Source organism: Dreissena polymorpha, chromosome 11 (genome assembly GCF_020536995.1).
Source record: "Dreissena polymorpha isolate Duluth1 chromosome 11, UMN_Dpol_1.0, whole genome shotgun sequence".
Taxonomy (NCBI): Eukaryota; Metazoa; Mollusca; class Bivalvia; order Myida; family Dreissenidae; genus Dreissena; species Dreissena polymorpha.
The window spans coordinates 40,183,442-40,202,347 of record NC_068365.1 but is presented as its reverse complement, the minus strand read 5'-3'; the positions used below and the strand labels follow the sequence as shown (position 1 = coordinate 40,202,347).

The window sequence follows — 18,906 nt, the reverse complement described above, 5'->3', positions numbered from 1 at the left end:
GGCGTTGTTTTTATTTAAGTGTGAACGTTTTTGCTGCCAAAATAATTGTTATAGATGTATTTTCTTTACATAAATTGAACTTAATTATCCGACGACAAACATTAAAGCTTTCAGGTTCTTCGACCTTAATGCTGATTAAAGGGCTAACCCATAGTAAAGCCTCTTTTTCGTTGGACAAGTACGTGTATGCTATGCTGAAACCCAGCATGGTACGTAAATATACATTAATAAATATAATGTAATAAAAATAAATATAAAATTGAAATAAAATATATCACAGATGTTGGATTTTTATTAACGTCCATGATCAGAAATTACCTGTACTTTAAAGCATAAAATTGTATCCTTAATACAGGCAGGATCAAATAGAGTTTTTACTCTTATAGAATAATCGCATATTTAAAAAGTGTTAAAGGCATGCTAAACATAAAACATGGTTCTGAAGGGATAACAGGATATCCACGAGCAAACAAAAGTTATGAAACTCCATGAATACGTTTTTAAAAGCGATTTGTTCAAAATTCCACCTAATGCTGGACATACGCAAATATAAAAATAACAAGTTTGCCCATGCAAGCGAAATAATTAAACTATTATGGTTAAATGTATTTATTTCTACATGCGTTTATATTTGACTACCATATATGTGTATTCAGGCGTACACTCTATGCATATTATAAAAGAATATGGCGATATCAAAATCAGTTATTCGTACGAATGAGAGTTTCAATGGTGTGAGGTTAATATTTATTCAGAACACATAAGTGGTGAATCAAGTCAATATGGAATATGCGTGAATATGTTGATGTTTTTTCTATATAAAAAGTACAACATAAAATCTACATAACTATGTATTGTTAACTTGTATATGAAGACATTTAAGTTAACCCCATCAAGAGAATGCGTTCATATTCTTCGATATAATACTGTTTTAGTAGAAAACAATATAGATGCATTACAGAAATTATCAGAATCTAATATTTTGATCACATTTCTGCAAGAAGCCCTTAATATAACAACACGACAACACACATTTTTTATTGAAACCGGTACTTTTTTCTTCCAGCAAGTCCGAATGAATGAAACCAAACATAACATTTCACACAGTGGAAAATGCAATCTAATTCTGAAAATTAATATATAAAGACATGATAATAAAGCTATCCGTCTAAGTATGAGAAATCAGATATAATTATACAATGTATTATGAACTAGATTGTTTACAATGCTATTTTCCCAACATCTGTGTTTACACATGTGATTATAAGAGAAAGTTTTGTTTAGGAAACAGATTCATTTTTAAGCAAAGTTATTTCAGTATTAAATTAACGAAACTTCAAAATTAATAAACTGTTTCAACTAAGCAGTATTATTTCTATTTATCATCTGTTGAAATAGTGATGTGCTATTTAAGGTGTAAACGTTTTTGTTGCCAAAACATTGCAGACGACATATTTCTTTATAAATATTGAACTTAAATTACCCGACAACAAAAAGGAAAGCTTTCAGGTACGTCGACTTAATGCTGATTTAAGGGCAAACCCATAGTACAGCTTCCTTTTCGTTGGACAAGTCCTTGTATGCAATGCTGAACTCTATCATGGAACATACTTTTACATTAAAGAAAATGGTAATAAAATATATGTAAGATATATAACAACTTTCGGAAATTGTAAACGTACATGATACAAAATTACATGCACTTTAAAACATTACATTTCAATCATAAATAAATGCTGAAACAACTAGAGATTGGTAGTTAAAATTGATTATCTGGCTTACTGGAATTTGAATAAGGTCCAGACTGTATAACATGGTATACACGTATAAACAAATATTATGCCTTCCTAGAAATAATTTTAGAACAACAATCCCTATAACATTTTAATTTGTCGTTGTGAGGAAAGTGACAAATTACCTGAACAGAAAGCTGGCATGCAAAGTACAACAATGTATTACAATTACAAAACAAAACTGCAGAAAACTGCGGCAAGCGCTTTGTTTATTTTTGTTCCAAATGATTAAAATGCATAAAAATAGAAAGAAGCAGTACGTCCATACAAGCGAAATTATTAAACTAGTAAGGCAATAAATATATATTCCAACATGCGGATTTATAAGCTTACCCTCGTTTCAATTCTTATAGCATAAGAATAAGGCGATATCAGAACCAATATTTTGTCCAAATACAAAATACAAATAAGAAAGGTTTGGTTGTAAAGTTATTTAAGAATGCATGAAACCTATTTCGGCTTTACAGTTGGATTTTTAAATTACATCTGTTTAAATTGTTAAGTGATATTTTACTTCTCTTAGGTCCTTTTTCCACAATCGTACTTATATTTTTGTTTTCTTGATGTGAATTTACCTTGAATTATTCAGACGATAAAAATTAAAACGTTCAGATTCTTCCATGTAATGATGCTTTATGGCCATACTCAAAGCACTGGCTTCTTTTTGCAGGACAAATACTTTTACGTAAACGGTAACAAATTATAAACATTTAGAATATTGTTGACAAACATGTTTGGAAGTTAATTTAAAACGTTTAATCTATATTCAAAAATACATGGACACATATCATAAATGTAAATGTTAAAATGACTTTATTGATAGTAACGAAATAAATCTTAATATGTGTTGTATCAGTATGGCGCTAAAATGATATTAAGAGTTATCTGTTTCGTAATTTGCTTAAATATTAGAGTTATATACAAAGTTCATGCTTGCAAATTTATTTAAGTTTGCATTAGACGAAACATTAAAATTAACATAAAAACATCTTTGTTATCGGAATTTTAATTGTACATATCTTCAAGTATTGAAATAATATTTATTTAGTGTTCGATGTGTTGCCAAAAAAACGTTGTAATATATTTATGTTTATGTATAAATTGACCCCGCATTATTGGGACGTCAAACAATGAAAGCTTTCATATTTTTATGCCCCCCTACGAAGAAGAGGGGGTATATTGCTTTGCTCATGTCGGTCTGTCGGTCTGTCGGTCGGTCGGTCGGTCGGTCTGTCGGTCTGTCGGTCTGTCGGTCCGTCCCCCAGGTGGTTGTCAGACGATAACTCAAGAACGCTTGGGCCTAGGATCATGAAACTTCATAGGTACATTGATCATGACTCGCAGATGACCCCTATTGATTTTGAGGTCACTAGGTCAAAGGTCAAGGTCACGGTGACCAGAAATAGTAAAATGGTTTTTGAATGATAACTCAAGAACGCATACGCCTAGAATCATGAAACGTCATGGGTAGATTGATCATGACTTGCAGATGACCCCTATTGATTTTGAGGTCACTAGGTCAAAGGTCAAGGTCACGGTGACCCGAAATAGTAAAATGGTTTCCGGATGATAACTCAAGAACGCATACGCCTAGAATCATGAAACTTCATGGGTAGATTGATCATGACTCGCAGATGACCCCTATTGATTTTGAGGTCACTAGGTCAAAGGTCAAGGTCACGGTGACCCGAAATAGTAAAATGATTTTCGGATGATAACTCAAGAACGCATACACCTAGGATCATGAAACTTCATAGGTAGATTGATCATGACTTGCAGATGACCCCTATTGATTTTGAGGTCACAAGATCAAAGGTCAAGGTCACGGTGACCCGAAATAGTAAAATGATTTTCGGATGATAACTCAAGAACGCTTTTGCCTAGGATCATGACACTTCATAGGTACATTGATCGTGACCCGCAGATGACCCCTATTGATTTTCAGGTCACTAGGTCAAAGGTCAAGGTCACAGTGACAAAAACCGTATTCACGCAATGGCTGCCACTACAACGGACAGCCCATATGGGGGGCATGCATGTTTTACAAACAGCCCTTGTTCTGCTTAATGCTGATTTAAGGGCATACCTATGGTACAGGCTCGTTTTCGTTGGACAAATACTTGTATGTTATGCTGAAATCGCATTTGGTATATAATTATACATTCACAAAAACGGCAATAAAATATATAAAGTATATAACAGCATTTTGAATTTTGAAAAACGTACATGATCAGAAATTGCATATACTTTAAAACATTATATTTCTATCCTAAATAAACGCTGGAGCAACTAGAGTTTTACCCTATAATCAACGTATTATGCAACCCCTAGAATATGTTTTAAATAGCGCTTTGTTTTCAATTCCCCCTAATGCTTGAAATGCAAAAATGAACACACATAGAAATAATCAGTTTGTACATGCACGCGAAATAATTTAATTTTTATGGAATTTGTATATATCCCTACATGCGTTTTTGTTTCAATACCATGTATGTATATTCAGGTATACACTGTATGCATATTATATAAGAATACGGCGATATCAGAATCAGTTTTTCGTACAAATGAGAGTTACAATGTTATGAGGTTAATATCTATCAAGAACAAATAAGTAGTGAATCAACTAAATTTACAATATGCATGAATATGTTGATGTTTTTTTTCTGTTTTTATACAAAATACATCATAACATCTACATGTATTATATATCGTTAAATGTTTTATCAGGATATGTTAATTTGACACCATAACGAGAATGCGTTCATATTCTTCGACATAATACTGTTTTTTTAGAAAACCAAATAAATGCATCATAGAAATAAGCAGCAGCTAAATCGTTGATCACATTGCTGCAACAAGCGCTTAGTAAAGCTCAATAACACCACAACAATTTGTATTGATACTTTTTTTCCTCCTGCAAGTCCGAATGTATTGAACAAAACATTGCACACTTTGGAAAATGCAACCTAATTCTGGCAATGTATCTACAATACATAAAAATAAAGTAATCAGTCAAAGAATGAATACTCAGATCTAATTATGAACTAGATTGTTGACAATACTACTTTCTCAACATGTGTGTTTACACATGTGATTATAAGAGAAAGCACTTGGTTAAGGAAAATATTAATTTGTATGAAAAGTTATTTCATTATTAATATGACGAAATATAAAAAATAATAAACTACTTCAACGAAGCAGTTGGATTTTAAAATTGTGCATCTGTTTAAATGGTGATGTGATATTGAAGGTTTGTACATATTCGTTGCCATATTCATTGTAATAGACTAATTAATATATATATATATATATTCAACTTAAATCATCCGACGACAAAAATAAAAGCTTTCAGGTACTTCGACTTAATGCTGATTTAAGTGCATACCCATAGTGCAGGCTCCTTTTCGTCGGACAAATACTTGTATGCTGTGCTGAAAACCACCATGGTACATAATTAAACATGCACGAAAACGGTAATAAATATAATTAAAGATATCAAAACTTTAAGAATTTTGTTAACGTACATTAATAGAAGTTACATGTTCATTAAATCATAACATGTCTATCCTAAATAAACGTTGGAGCAGCTAGAGTTGTATTCTTATATAATGAACGCATATTTAGAAAATGCTATAGGCATGCAGAACAAAAAACATGGTCCTGAATGGATTACAGGGTGTACACGTGTAAACATAAAGTATGCAGCCCCAGAATAAGTTTAAATAGTTATTGATGGGAATGCTGTGCTGCTGGAGCAGCGGAAGTTTTACATTAGTATACTTCACAAAACACTTTGTTTAAAATTACCACTAATGCTGGATAAACACAGGCATAGACAAAGTCAGTGCGTACATAACATGCAAGCATAATAGTTAAACTATTATGTCAAAATTTATATACTCCTACAGGTGTTTTATTTGCCTACCATGTACATGAATGTATATTCAGGCGTACCCGTTATGCATATTACATAATAGTAGGGCGATATCAGAATAAGTTTTCCGTTCAAATGAGAGTTACAATGCTATAAGGAAATTATTTATCGAGATCATGTAAGAAGTGAATGAAGACAATTTAAAATATGCGTGAATATGTTAACGTTTGTTTTCTGTTGTTTTTTTTTCAATAAAATCATACATTCTACATTTATAAATATCATTCAATGTCATATCCAGCTATAATTTGACATCATAAAGAGAATGCGTAAATATTCTTCGACATAATACTGTTTAAGTAGAAAACCTAATAAATGCGTTATAGAAATTAGCAGAAGCTAAAATTGTGATAACATTGTTTCTACAAGCCCTTAATGTAATAAAATGACAACGCAACACTTTGTATTTATATGTTGTTTTTCTTCCAGTCAGTATGAATTTATAAAACCAAACATAGAATTTCACACTGTGATAAAAATGTGGGAAAGTATATAAAAGTACTTATTAATAAAACTGTCTAAGAATGAATAATCAGATGTAATTATGAACTAGATTGTTTACAATGCTATTTTCTTGACATCTGTGTTTACACCTGTGATACGCCTGTGATAATAGAGATAAAAAATGTTTAGAAAATAAATAAATTTGTAGGCATAGTTATTTCAGTAATAATATGACGAAACATAAAAATTAATAAACTATTTCATCTAAGCAGTTGGATTTTTAATCTAACATCTAGTTTAATGATGATGTTCTATTTCAGGTTGAATGTTTTTGTTTCTAAATGCATTGTTATAGACTTATTTATTTATATAAATTGAACTTAAATCATCCGACGACAAAAATAAAAGCTTCTACGTACTTCGACTTAATGTTGTGTAAATGGCATACCCATAGTACAGACGCTTTTTCGTTGGACAAATAATTGTATGCTTTGCTGAAATCCATCATGGTTCTTAATTATAAATTCACGAACACTGAAATTAAATATATTAAAGGGATCTTTTCACGGTTTGGTAAATTGACAAAATTGAAAACAGTTGTTTCAGATTCGCAAATGTTCGGTTAAGTTATGATATTTGTGAGGAAACAGTATTACTGAACATTTGCCACGGTCCAATATAGCCATAATATGCATCTTTTGACGATTTAAAAACCTTAAAATTATAAAGCGTTGCAACGCGAAACGATTGAATAATTTGGAGAGGTCTCTTGTTGTCGTTTAAATTTGTAAAACTACGAAGATTGCTTATATAAGGTATAAAATACGCATATTATGTATGATTGGCAGGATAGCTCAGTTGGCTAATGCATTTTTACTTAAGGATTCCAGGGGTCACTGGTTCGAGCCCTGCTGCGGGCTACTTTTGTTTCCTTTTTTAAATTTAATTTTTGATTTTTTACTGGAGCTTTTAAAATTTAATGTTTACATTTATCAATATAAAGCATTTAATGACAAACTTCAAAACATGCCAAAATCTGTGAAAAGGCCCCCTTAAAGATATCAAAACTTATGGAATTGTGTTAACGTTCATGATCACATAGATTACATGCACTTTAAAACATGACATTTCTATCATAAATAAATGCTGGGGCAACTAGAGTTTTACTCTTATATAATGAATGCATATTTAGAAAACGGTTATGCATGCTGATCATAAAACATGGTCCTGAATGGATTACATGGTATAAACGAGTAGACAAATTATGCAACCGCAGAATATGTTCGAAAAAGTGCTTTGCTTAAAATTCCCCCTAATGCTGGAAATACTCACACATACAAAGAATCCGTTTGTTCATGCCCGCGAAATAATAAGCTATTATAGTAAAATATATATATTCCTACATGTATTTTTATTTGACTACCATATACGTGTAAAGGCGTACATTGTATGCATATTACATAATAACAGGGTGATATATTTCGTACAAATGAGAGTAACAATGCTAAGAGGTTACTATTTATCGAGATATAAGTAGTGAATCAAGTCAATTGACAATATGCGTGAATATGTTTACGTTGTTCTGTTTTTTTATTTAAAAAAAACATCATACAATTTAAATTTATTATATGTCGTTACATTTTATATGAAGATATTTAATCTGACACCATAAAGAGAATGCGTTCATATACTTCGACATAAAACTGTTTGCGTAGAAAGCAACATACATTCTAACGGCAAATAATCAGAAGCTAAAATATTGCTGCAAAAAGCCCTTAATACAAATAAATGAAAGCACAAAACGTTGTATTCATTTGTTGTTGTTTTTTCTTCCAGCAATGGCACACTGTGGAAATGCAACCTATTGCTGGAAATGTATATACAAATACATAATAAAAATATCTTTCTATGAATGAATAAGCAGATCTAATAATGTACTTAAAACGACAACATTTCTATCCTAAATAAACGCTGGAGCAAGAGTTTTTCTCTCTCTTATATAATAAACGCATATTTAGAAAACGATATAGGCATACTGAACATAAAACATGAATGGATTACAGGGTATACACGTGTTAACGTAAATTATGAAGCCCAGAATATGTTGTAAAAAGCGCTTTGTTTAAAAATCAACCTGATGATGGAAATACACACACATCGAAAGAATCCGTTTGTCAATGCAAGCGAAATAATAAATTATTATGGTGAAATGTATATATTCCTACAACGGTTCTATTTGACTGCAATATATGTGTATTCCGGCGTACATTGTATGCATATTACATAAGAATAAGGCGATATCAGAATCAGTATTTTGTACAAATGAGAGTTACAATGCTATAAGGCTAATATTTATAGAAAACACATCAGCAGTGAATCAAGTCAATTTACAATATGCGTGAATATGCCACGTTTTCTTCTGTTTGTTTTTTATTTAAAAAAAATCATCATTACATCTACATGTATTATATACCGTTAAATCTTATATGAAGATATTTAATCTGACACCATCAAGAGAATACGTACTGATATTTCGACATAATACTGTTTTAGTAGAAAACAAAATAAATGCATAAAATAAATTATCAGAAGCTCAAACTTTGATCACGTTCCTGCAACAAGCCTTTATTATACAAAAAGACATAACACAACTTTTTATTTATACTTTCTTTTCTTCCAGCAAGTCCGAATGAATAAACCAAACATGAAAATATATATAAAATACATTAATAAATATACTGCTAAGTATAAAGAAACAGATACAATTATGCACTATATTGTTTGCAAGGCTACTTTTCCAACATATGTATTTACAAATGTGATTATACTAGAAAGCATTTGTTTAAGAATAGGATTTATTGTTATGCTTAGTTATTACAGTATGTATATGACAAAACATACATATTAATAAAATATTTCATCTAAGCAGTTGGATTTGTATTTTGAATTATTTTTAAGGTACTTCGACAAAACGCTGATTTTAGGGCTAACAAATAGTACAGCCTCCATTTCGTTGGACAATTACGTGTATGCTATGCTGACAATATCATGGTACATAAGTATACAATAACGAAAACGGTAATAAAATAAATATAACATATCACATCTTTAGGAATCTTTACATGATCAGAAATTACATGTACTAATTTCTATCATAAATAAACGCTGGAGCACCAGAGTTTTACTCTGATATAATGAACGCATATTTAGAAAACGATATAGCCATGCTGAACATAAAACATGGCCCTGAATGGATTGCATGGTAAACACGTATAAACAAAAGTTATGCAACCCCTGGCATGTGTTTTAAAAAAGGTCTGTGTTTAAAATCCCCAAGTGCTGGAAATACACACGCATGGAAATAATCAGTTTGTCCATGCAAGCAAAATAATTAAAATATTATGCTAAAATGAATATATTTTCCTACATACGTTTTTTATTTGCTTAACATGTATGCATATCCAAGCGTACACTGTATGCATATTACTTACCAATAAGGCGATATCAAAATCATTATTTCGCGCAATGAGAGTTACAATGCTCAGCTACAAGGTTAATATTTATCCAGAACACAGAAGTAGTGAGTCAAGTCTATTTTAAATATAGGTCAATATGTTAACCATTTTTTGTTTGTGTTTTTATAAAAAAATACATAATAAAATCTACATTCTTTATATATCGTTATATTTTATATGAAGATATTTAGTTTGACATATTTAGATAATGCGTGTATATACTTCGACATTATACTGTTTCAGATAAAAATATATCAATAAAAGAAATTATCAGAAGCTAAACCCTTGATCACGTTGCTGCAACAAGCCCTAAATGCCAACACAATTTTTTATTGATACTTATTTTTTTGTTCCAGCAAGTCCGAATGAATAAAACCAAACATAGCTTTGCACAGTGTGAGTAATGCAACCTAATGCTGAAAATGTATATAAAATACATAAAATTAAAGCGATCCGTCTAAGTATAAAAGAATCAGATAATATTATAAACTAGATTGTTGGCAATTCTACTTTCCCAACATCTGTGTGTACACATGTTATTATATGAGAAAATATTTGTTAAAGATAAGGATGTATGGTTATGCAAAGTAATTTCAGTATTCATATGCCTCAACATAAACATTGATTAACTATTGCATGTGTTTAAATGGTGATGTACTATTTAAAGTATGTACTTTTTGTTGCCTAAATCATTGATGAGGACTTATTTTTATATAAATTTTATCCGACGATTAACAAGCTTTCAGGTACTTCGACTTAATGCTGTTTTTAGGACATACCCATAGTACAGCCTCCTTTTCGTTGGACAAGTACTTGTATGCTACGCTGAAACCCGGCATGGTACATACATATACATTCACAAAACGGTAATGAAATATAATAGTATGAAAGATATCACAACTGGTGAATTTTGCTAACGTCCATGATCAGAAATTACATGTGCGGTAAAACATAACAACGTTAAAGGCATGCTGAACATAAAGCATGGTCCTGAATGGATAACAGAGTATACGCTAGCAAACAATAAACAATAATGGTAAAATGTATATATTCTAACATGCGTTGACATGTCAATACCTTATATGTTTATTCAGGCATACACTGTATGCAAATTACATAAGAATACGGCGATGTCAGGATCAGATTCTCGTACAAACGAGAGTTACACTGTTATGAGGTTAATATTTTTCGAAAACACATTAGAAGTGTTTCAAGCCAATTTACAATATGCGTGAATATGTTGATGATTTTCTCTTTTTATACAACATACATCATAACATCTACATTATTATATATCGTTAATTGTTATATCGATATATTTTAGTTTGACACCAATACGAGAATGCGTTCATATTCTTTGACATAATGCTGTTTTAGTACAAAACCAATTAAATGCATCATAGAAATAAGCAGCAGCTAAAACGTAGATCAAATTGCTGCGACAAGCGCTTAATATAATAAAATTCCAACACAACACTTTGTATTGATACTTTTTTCTTCCTGCAGGTTTGACTGAATTTAACCAAATATAGCATTGCACAATGTGGAAAAGGTAACCTAATTCTGGAAATGTATATAAAAATACATAAAAATAAAGCTATCTCTCCAAGAATGAATAATCAGATCAAATTATGACATAGATTGTTGACAATGCTATTTTCCCAACATCGGTGTTTCACATGTGATTATAAGAGAAAGCATTTGTTTAAGAAAAGGATTTATTTTTATGCAAAGTTATTTCAATATTAATATATGGAAACATTAAACATTATGAACTAGTTCAACTAAGCCATTGGATTTTAAATTTTGCATCTGTTTAAATGGTAATGTGATATTGAAGGTGTGATCATATGATTTGCCGAATTATTTTTTATTGACTAATTTTTTTATATAAATTAAACTTAAATTATCCGACGACAAATATTAAAGCTTTCAGGTACTTCGACTTAATGCTGATTTAAGGGCATACCCATAGTACAGGCTCCGTTTCGTTCGACAAATACTGTTATGCTATGCTGAAATCTATCATGGTACATTATTTAACGTTCACGAAAATGGTTATACATATATTAAACAAAATTCACAACTTTTAGAATTTTGCTAACGTACATGATACGAAATTACATGTACTTTAAAACATAACATGACAATCATAAATAAACGCTAGAGCAACTAGAGATTGGTAGTTTAAATTTGTTATAACGCATACTGGACCTTACATTTGGTCCAGACTGTATTATGGGGTATAAACGTGTAAACAAATATTATGCCTCCCTAGAAATATTTTCAGAACACCAATCCCTACTTCATTGTAACTAGTCCGTGTGAGGGAAGTGATAAATTGCCTGACCAGAAAGCTGAAATGCAAAACATTACAATTACACGACAAAACTGCAGTAAACTGCAGCAAGCGCTTTGTTTAGTTTTTTTCCAAATGTTTTAAATGCATAAACATAGAAAAAAGCAGTGCGTCCATACAAGCGAAATTATTAAACTAGTAAGGCAGTATATATTTTTCAACATGCGTTTGTATAACCTTGCCGGTTATTCAATTCTTATTGCATAAGAATATGGCGATATCAAAACCAATATTTTGTACAAATAGAAAATACAAATAAGAAAGGTTTGGTTGTAAAGTTATTTAAACATGCATAAGACGAAACAAAGAAAACTATTTCGACTTTACGGTTTGATTTTAAATTTACATCTGTTTAAATTGTTTAGTGCTATTTTACTTCTGTTCGGTCCTTTTCCCACAATCGTTCTTATATTTTTTGATTTCTTGATGCGAATTGACCTTGCATTATTCGGACGACAAAAATGAAAGCTTTCAGATTCTAGGATTTAATTATGTTTTAAGGCCATACTCACAGCACAGGCTTCTTTTTGTTGGGCAAATACTTTTACGTTAACGGTAACAAATCATAAACATTTAGAATATTGTTGACCCACATTTTCAAAAATTAATTATAAACATTTAATGTATATCCTTAAATACAGGAATAAATATCATGAATGTAAATGTTTAAATGACTTTATTGATATTAACGAAATAAATCTTAATATGTGTTGTATCAGTATGACGCTTAAATAGCATTAGCACAGTGCCTATACCACGTGACTCTTTCGGATCTGTGTTGGGAGAATAAAGCGCGACCCAGTTATTATTTTTAAGGATCTCTTTTTAAATATTTCACCATTTTTAATGGGATAAAGTGGAGAGCCCGCTCATTCGTGAGAGTTTTCTATAGGTTTTATGATCTTTTTAAACAAATAAGTATTTTTTTCAGTAAAGTGCAATCGCGCGTTTGAACGGCTAGACAAATGTCGGATCAGTGTGGGGACTTCATATTACAAAAGCGCGGTTGCACTTTACTGAAAAATACTTATGTTTTTTAAAAGATCATGATACCTTTAGAAAACTCTCACGAATGAGCTGGCTCTCCACTGTAATAGACCAAAATCCTGAACAGAAAGCTGCGATGTAAACATTACAAAATACGAGACAAAATTGGAGCAAAACTTTTATCAGCGCTTTATTTAAAATTCCCTCCCAATACTTAACATGAATAAAAATAGATAAAAGAAATGCATCCATTGAAGCGATATTATTAAAGTAGTAAAAAGATAAGTATTGTTTCAAGTCCATTTGAAATATGCGTAAACGTGTGCATGTGTGTTGTCTGTTACTAAACATAACATCATAAATCAAAATGTACATTCATCATATATCGATAATGTAACATCAATTGATTTTTGACAATATAGGCGCATGCGTTCATATACTTCGACAAAATACTGGTTTAGGGGAAACCAAATTAAATACATCAATTCAATTTGCAGACTCTAAAACTTTGATCACGTTGCTGAAACACGTGCTTACTCTATAATATTGTCGGTAAAAAAATTGTGTAAGGATATTGTTTTCCTCAAGCAAGTCCGTATGAACAAACCAAGCCTAACATTGTACATTAGGTAAAACTGCAACTCAATTCTGAAAACTCTGCAAAATATATACAAAAAGTTATCCGTCTGAGTATGACTTATCAGATCTAATTATGAACTAGATACTTGGCGATGCTGTCTTCCCGACATCTGTGATTACAAATATGATTGTAATAGAAAGCATTTGTTGAAAAAATAATGCTTGCAAATTAATTTTAGTTTGCATTAGACGAAACATTAAAATAAACAAACAGCTTTGTAATCGGATTTTAATTTGACATATCTTCAAATGTTGAAATGCTTTATGTTTTGTATTCGGTGTTGTTGCCACAAATAGTTGTTATATATATATGTTTATGTATAAATCAACCCTGAATTATTGAGATCTTTAACAATGAAAGCTTTTATATTATTCTGCTAAATGCTGAGTTAAGGGCATATCCATAGTACAGGCTCCGTTTTGCACAAATACGTGTATGCTGTGCTGAAATCCATCATGGTACATAATTATACATTCACGAAAACAGTTAAAAGATAAATAAAGGATATAACAACATTTTGGATTTTGTTAACATACATAATCAGAAATTACATGTACTTTAAAACATTATATTTCTTTCCTAAATAAACGCTGGAGCAATAAGAGTTTCACCCTTTTTAATTAACGCATATTGCGAAAACGATATAGGCATGCTGAACATAAAAATAACAGCAGTTGGATTTTTAATTTTGCATCTTTTTATATGGAAATGTGCAATGTAAGGTGTACACGTTTTTGAAGCCAAAATTATTGTTTTAGATTTATTTCTTTTTATAACATGAACATAAATTATCCCGTCGACAAACAAAAAAGTTTTCGGGTACTTCGACTTAATGCTGATTAAAGGGCTAACCCATAGTAAGGCCTCCTTTACGTTGGACTGTACTTGTATGTTATGCTTAAACCCAGCATGGTACGTAAATATACATTCACAAAAACAGTAATACAATATATAAAAGTTATCAAATCTGTTGATTTGTGTTATTGTACATGATCAGAAATAACATGTACTTTAAAATATAACATTTGTATCCTTTATACAGGCTGGAGAAACTAGAGTTGTACTCTTATATAATGATGGCATATTTAAAAAACGTTAAATGCATGCTGAACATAAAACATGGTCCTGAAGGGATTACAGGGTATACACGACCGCACAAAAGTTATAAAACCCCACGAAAATGTTTTGAAAGACGACACAAATAAAAGCTTTCATGTACTTCCACTTAATGCTGATTTAAGGCCATACCCATAGTTCAGGCTCCTTTTCGTTGGAGAAATACTTATATGCTATGCTGAACACCATCATGGTACATAATTAAACATGCAAGAAAACGGTAATAAATATAATTAAAGATATCACAACTTTTGAATTTATGTTAACGTATATTATCAAAAATTGCATGTACATTAAATCATAACATGTCTATCCTAAATAAACGCTGAAGCAACTAGACTTTTACTCTTACATAATGAAAGCATGTTGAGAGAAACGCTATAGGCATGCTGAACAAAAAACATGGTCCTGAATGGATTACAGGGTGTTCATGTGTAAACATAAAGTATGCAACCCCATATTATGTTTTAAAAGTTATTGATGGGAATGCTGTGCTGCTGGAGCAGCGGAAGTTTTACATTAGTATACTTCACAAAACACTTTGTTTAAAAATCCCACTAATGCTGGATGTACACAGACATAGACAGAGTGAGTGTGTAAATTACATGCAATCATAATAATTAAAGGGATCTTTTCACGCTTGGGTAAATTGACAAAATTGAAAAAAGTTGTTTCAGATTCGTAAGTTTTCGTTTTAGTTATGATATTTGTGAGGAAACAGTAATACTGAACATTAACCATGCTCTAATACAGCCATTATATGCATCTTTTGATGATTTTAAAACCTAAAAATTATAAAGCGTTGCAACGCGAAACGATTGAATAATTTGGAGAGTTCTGTTTATGTCGTTAAATTTTGTGAAACTACAAAGATTGCTTATATAAGGTGTAAAATACGTCATAAATGTGTACTCGGCGGAATAGCTCAGTAGGCAAGAGCGTTTTTACTTCAGGACTCTGGCAGGACTCCAGGGGTCACTGGTTCGAAACCTGCTCCGGGCAATGTTCTTTTCCTTTTTTATTTTTTTTTCTTGATTTTTTACTGGAGCTTTTACGAGCCAATGTTTACATTTATCAATATAAAGCATTTAATGAATAAGTTAAAAAAATGCCAAAATCTGTGAAAAGGCCCCTTTAAACTATTACGGTAAAATGTATATATTCCTACAAGTTTATTTACTTGCCTTCCATGTACATGTATGTATATTCAGGCGTAACTATTATGCATATCACATAAGAGTAGTTCGATAACAGAATCAGTATTTTGTTTAAATGAGAGTTACAATGCTATGATGAAATTATTTATGGAGAACATGAAAGTAGTGAATGAAGACAATTTACAATATGCGTTGAATATGTTGATGTTTGTTTTCTGTTGGGTGTTTAATAAAATCATAAAATCTACATTTATATATATCGTTAATTGTCATGTCCAGCTATTATAATTTGACTCCATAAAGAGAATGCGTTCATATTCTTCAACATAATACTGTTTCAGAAGAAAACCAAATAAATGCGTCAGAAATTAGCAGAAGCTAAAATTGTGATCACATTGCTGCTACAAGCCCTTAATATACTAAAATGACAACACAAATGCTTGTTTTCATATGTTGTTTTTCTTCAGTAAGTCAGTATGAATTTATAAAACCAAACATAACATTGCACACTGTATAAAATGCAACTTAATGCTGGGAAAGTATATAAAAGTACATAATAATAAAACTAGATGTCTGAGAATGAATAATCAGATGTGATTTTAAAAAAAACTTTGTTTAAGAAAAAGATTAATTTTATGCAAATTTATTTCAGTATTAATATGACGAAACATAAAAAATAATAAACTATTTCATCTTAGCAGTTGGATTTTTAATTTAAAATCTAGTTAAATGGTGATGTTCTATTTCAGGTTGAATGTTTTTATTTCTAAATGCATTGTAATAGACTAATTTATTTATATAAGTTGAACTTAAATCATCCGACAACAAAAATAAAAGCTTTCACGTACTTCGATTTAATGCTGTATTAAGGGCATCCCCATAGTACAGACTCCTTTTCGTTGGACAAACGATGTTGTATGCTATGTTGAAATCCATCATGATGCATAATTATACATTCACGAAAACTGAAATAAAAAATGCAAAAGATGTAACAACTATTGGAATTGTGTTAACGTTTATGATCACTTAGATTACATGTACTTTAAAATATTACATTTCTATCCTTAATAAATGCTGGAGCAACTAGAGTTTTACTATAGGGATAATACACGTTTTCAAGGGCATGATCATCTGCGGGCGCTCAAAAAATCCGTTCCTGCCCGAGTGCGCAGCACGAGGGCAGGAACGGATTTTGAGAGCGCCCGCAGGCACGAGGGCAGGAACGGATTTTGAGAGCGCCGGCAGATGATCATGTCCGAGAAATGTGTATTTTCGCTATTATTGCATAAACAAATCACACATACCAAAATAATTTTAAATAACATTGAAAACAATATTTTGTTCATTCGACATCGACAAAATAATTCGATTATTTAAATACAGTTCAAGGTTGTGTTTTAGATATGCCTCACTCGGTGATCATCCGAAATGACGAGGCTTTACTTTCGGATAGGCAGCTTTCGATTTAAAATGTGTTTAAACAGTGGATTAATGCAAAGTTGAAATGCAGCAGCGTAAAGTAAGAAATGAGGAATTATTTTGGAATTTACAGCAGGAACGTTGAAGGTACATAAACACTTACATTTTGAGCATAGTCTTTTGAAAGTGTTGAGTAAATAACCTTAACTTCAACGACGTTGCCAATACAATAAAGCTGATGTCAAGAGAGTGCAGATGGTATACAAGTAACTTGAAAAGTGGATTGAAATCGTCATTATCCCTGCATGCATGAGGAAACTGGTGCTTATTCAGTTCCCCAATTATGCTTGGAAAGTCGTCGAAGGCTGGAGAAGGGAAGTAACTGCGCGTAGACCAGATTATGGATATGTAAAACACATAACAGCGCTTGAACGGCACGTGAATCGCATTGTTAATACACGATTTCTCCCGTTCAAGCCATCTATTTGCCAAGTTTCTGCACCCCGCCAGAGGGCATTATAGATAGAGTTTATGCAATAATATTATATAATGAATGCATATTTAGAAAACGGTATATGCATTCTGATCATAAAACATGGTCCTGAACAGATTACAGGGTATAAACGAATAGAAAAATTATGCAACCACAGAATATGTTCTAAAAAGCGCTTTGTTTAAAATTCCCCCTAATGCTGGAAATACTCACACATAGAAAGTATCCGTTTGTTCATGCAAGCAAAATAATAAACTATTATAATAAAATGTATATATTCCTACATGCATTTTTATTTGACTACCATATATGTGTTCAGGCGTATAGTGTATGCATATTACATAAGAACAGGGCGATAGATTTCGTACAAATGAGAGCAACAATTCTAAGATGTTACTATTTATTGAGAAATAAGTAGTGAATCAAGTCAATTTACACTTTGCGTGAATATGTTTTACGTTTGTTCTATTTTTATATTAAAAATTATCATAAAATTTACATTTATTATATGTCGTTACATTTTATATGACGATATTTAATCTGACACCATAACGAGAATGCGTTCATATACTTCGACATAATACTGTTTGCGTAGAAAACAAAATACATTCTTACGGCAAATAATCAGAAGCTAAAACGTGTTTCATATTGCTGCAAAAATTCCTTAATATAATGAAATGAAAACACAACACTTTGTATTCATACGTTGCTTTTTTATTCTTCCAGCAATTGCACACTGAGGAAAATGCAACTTTATGCTTGAAATGTATATAAAAATACAAAATAATTAAATATCTTTCTAAGAATGAATAAGCCGATCTAAAAATGAACAAGATTGCTGACAATGCTTTTTTCGGACATACGTGTTTACACATGTGATTATAAGAGAAAACATGTGTTTAAGAAACTGATTTATTTTTATGCAAAGATATTTCAGTATTAATACGACTCAACATAAATATTAATAAACTACTTCAACTAAGCAGTTGGGATTAAATTTAACATCAGTTTAAATGGTGAAGTGCCTTTTTAAGGTGTGAACATTTTTG

The 18,906-nt window shown here is 31.1% G+C and overlaps 1 long non-coding RNA gene across 1 annotated transcript; it reads right to left on the bottom strand.

Moving 5' to 3' along the window:
* Window positions 1-4,509: 4,509 nt before the first annotated feature.
* LOC127851882 (uncharacterized) lies at window positions 4,510-16,914 on the bottom strand. The gene is made up of 3 exons (XR_008036008.1): window positions 16,794-16,914; window positions 5,179-5,224; window positions 4,510-4,777 (listed from the first exon to the last, which is right to left on the bottom strand). It is a non-coding gene; the product is annotated as an uncharacterized LOC127851882 (long non-coding RNA).
* Window positions 16,915-18,906: the final 1,992 nt, after the last annotated feature.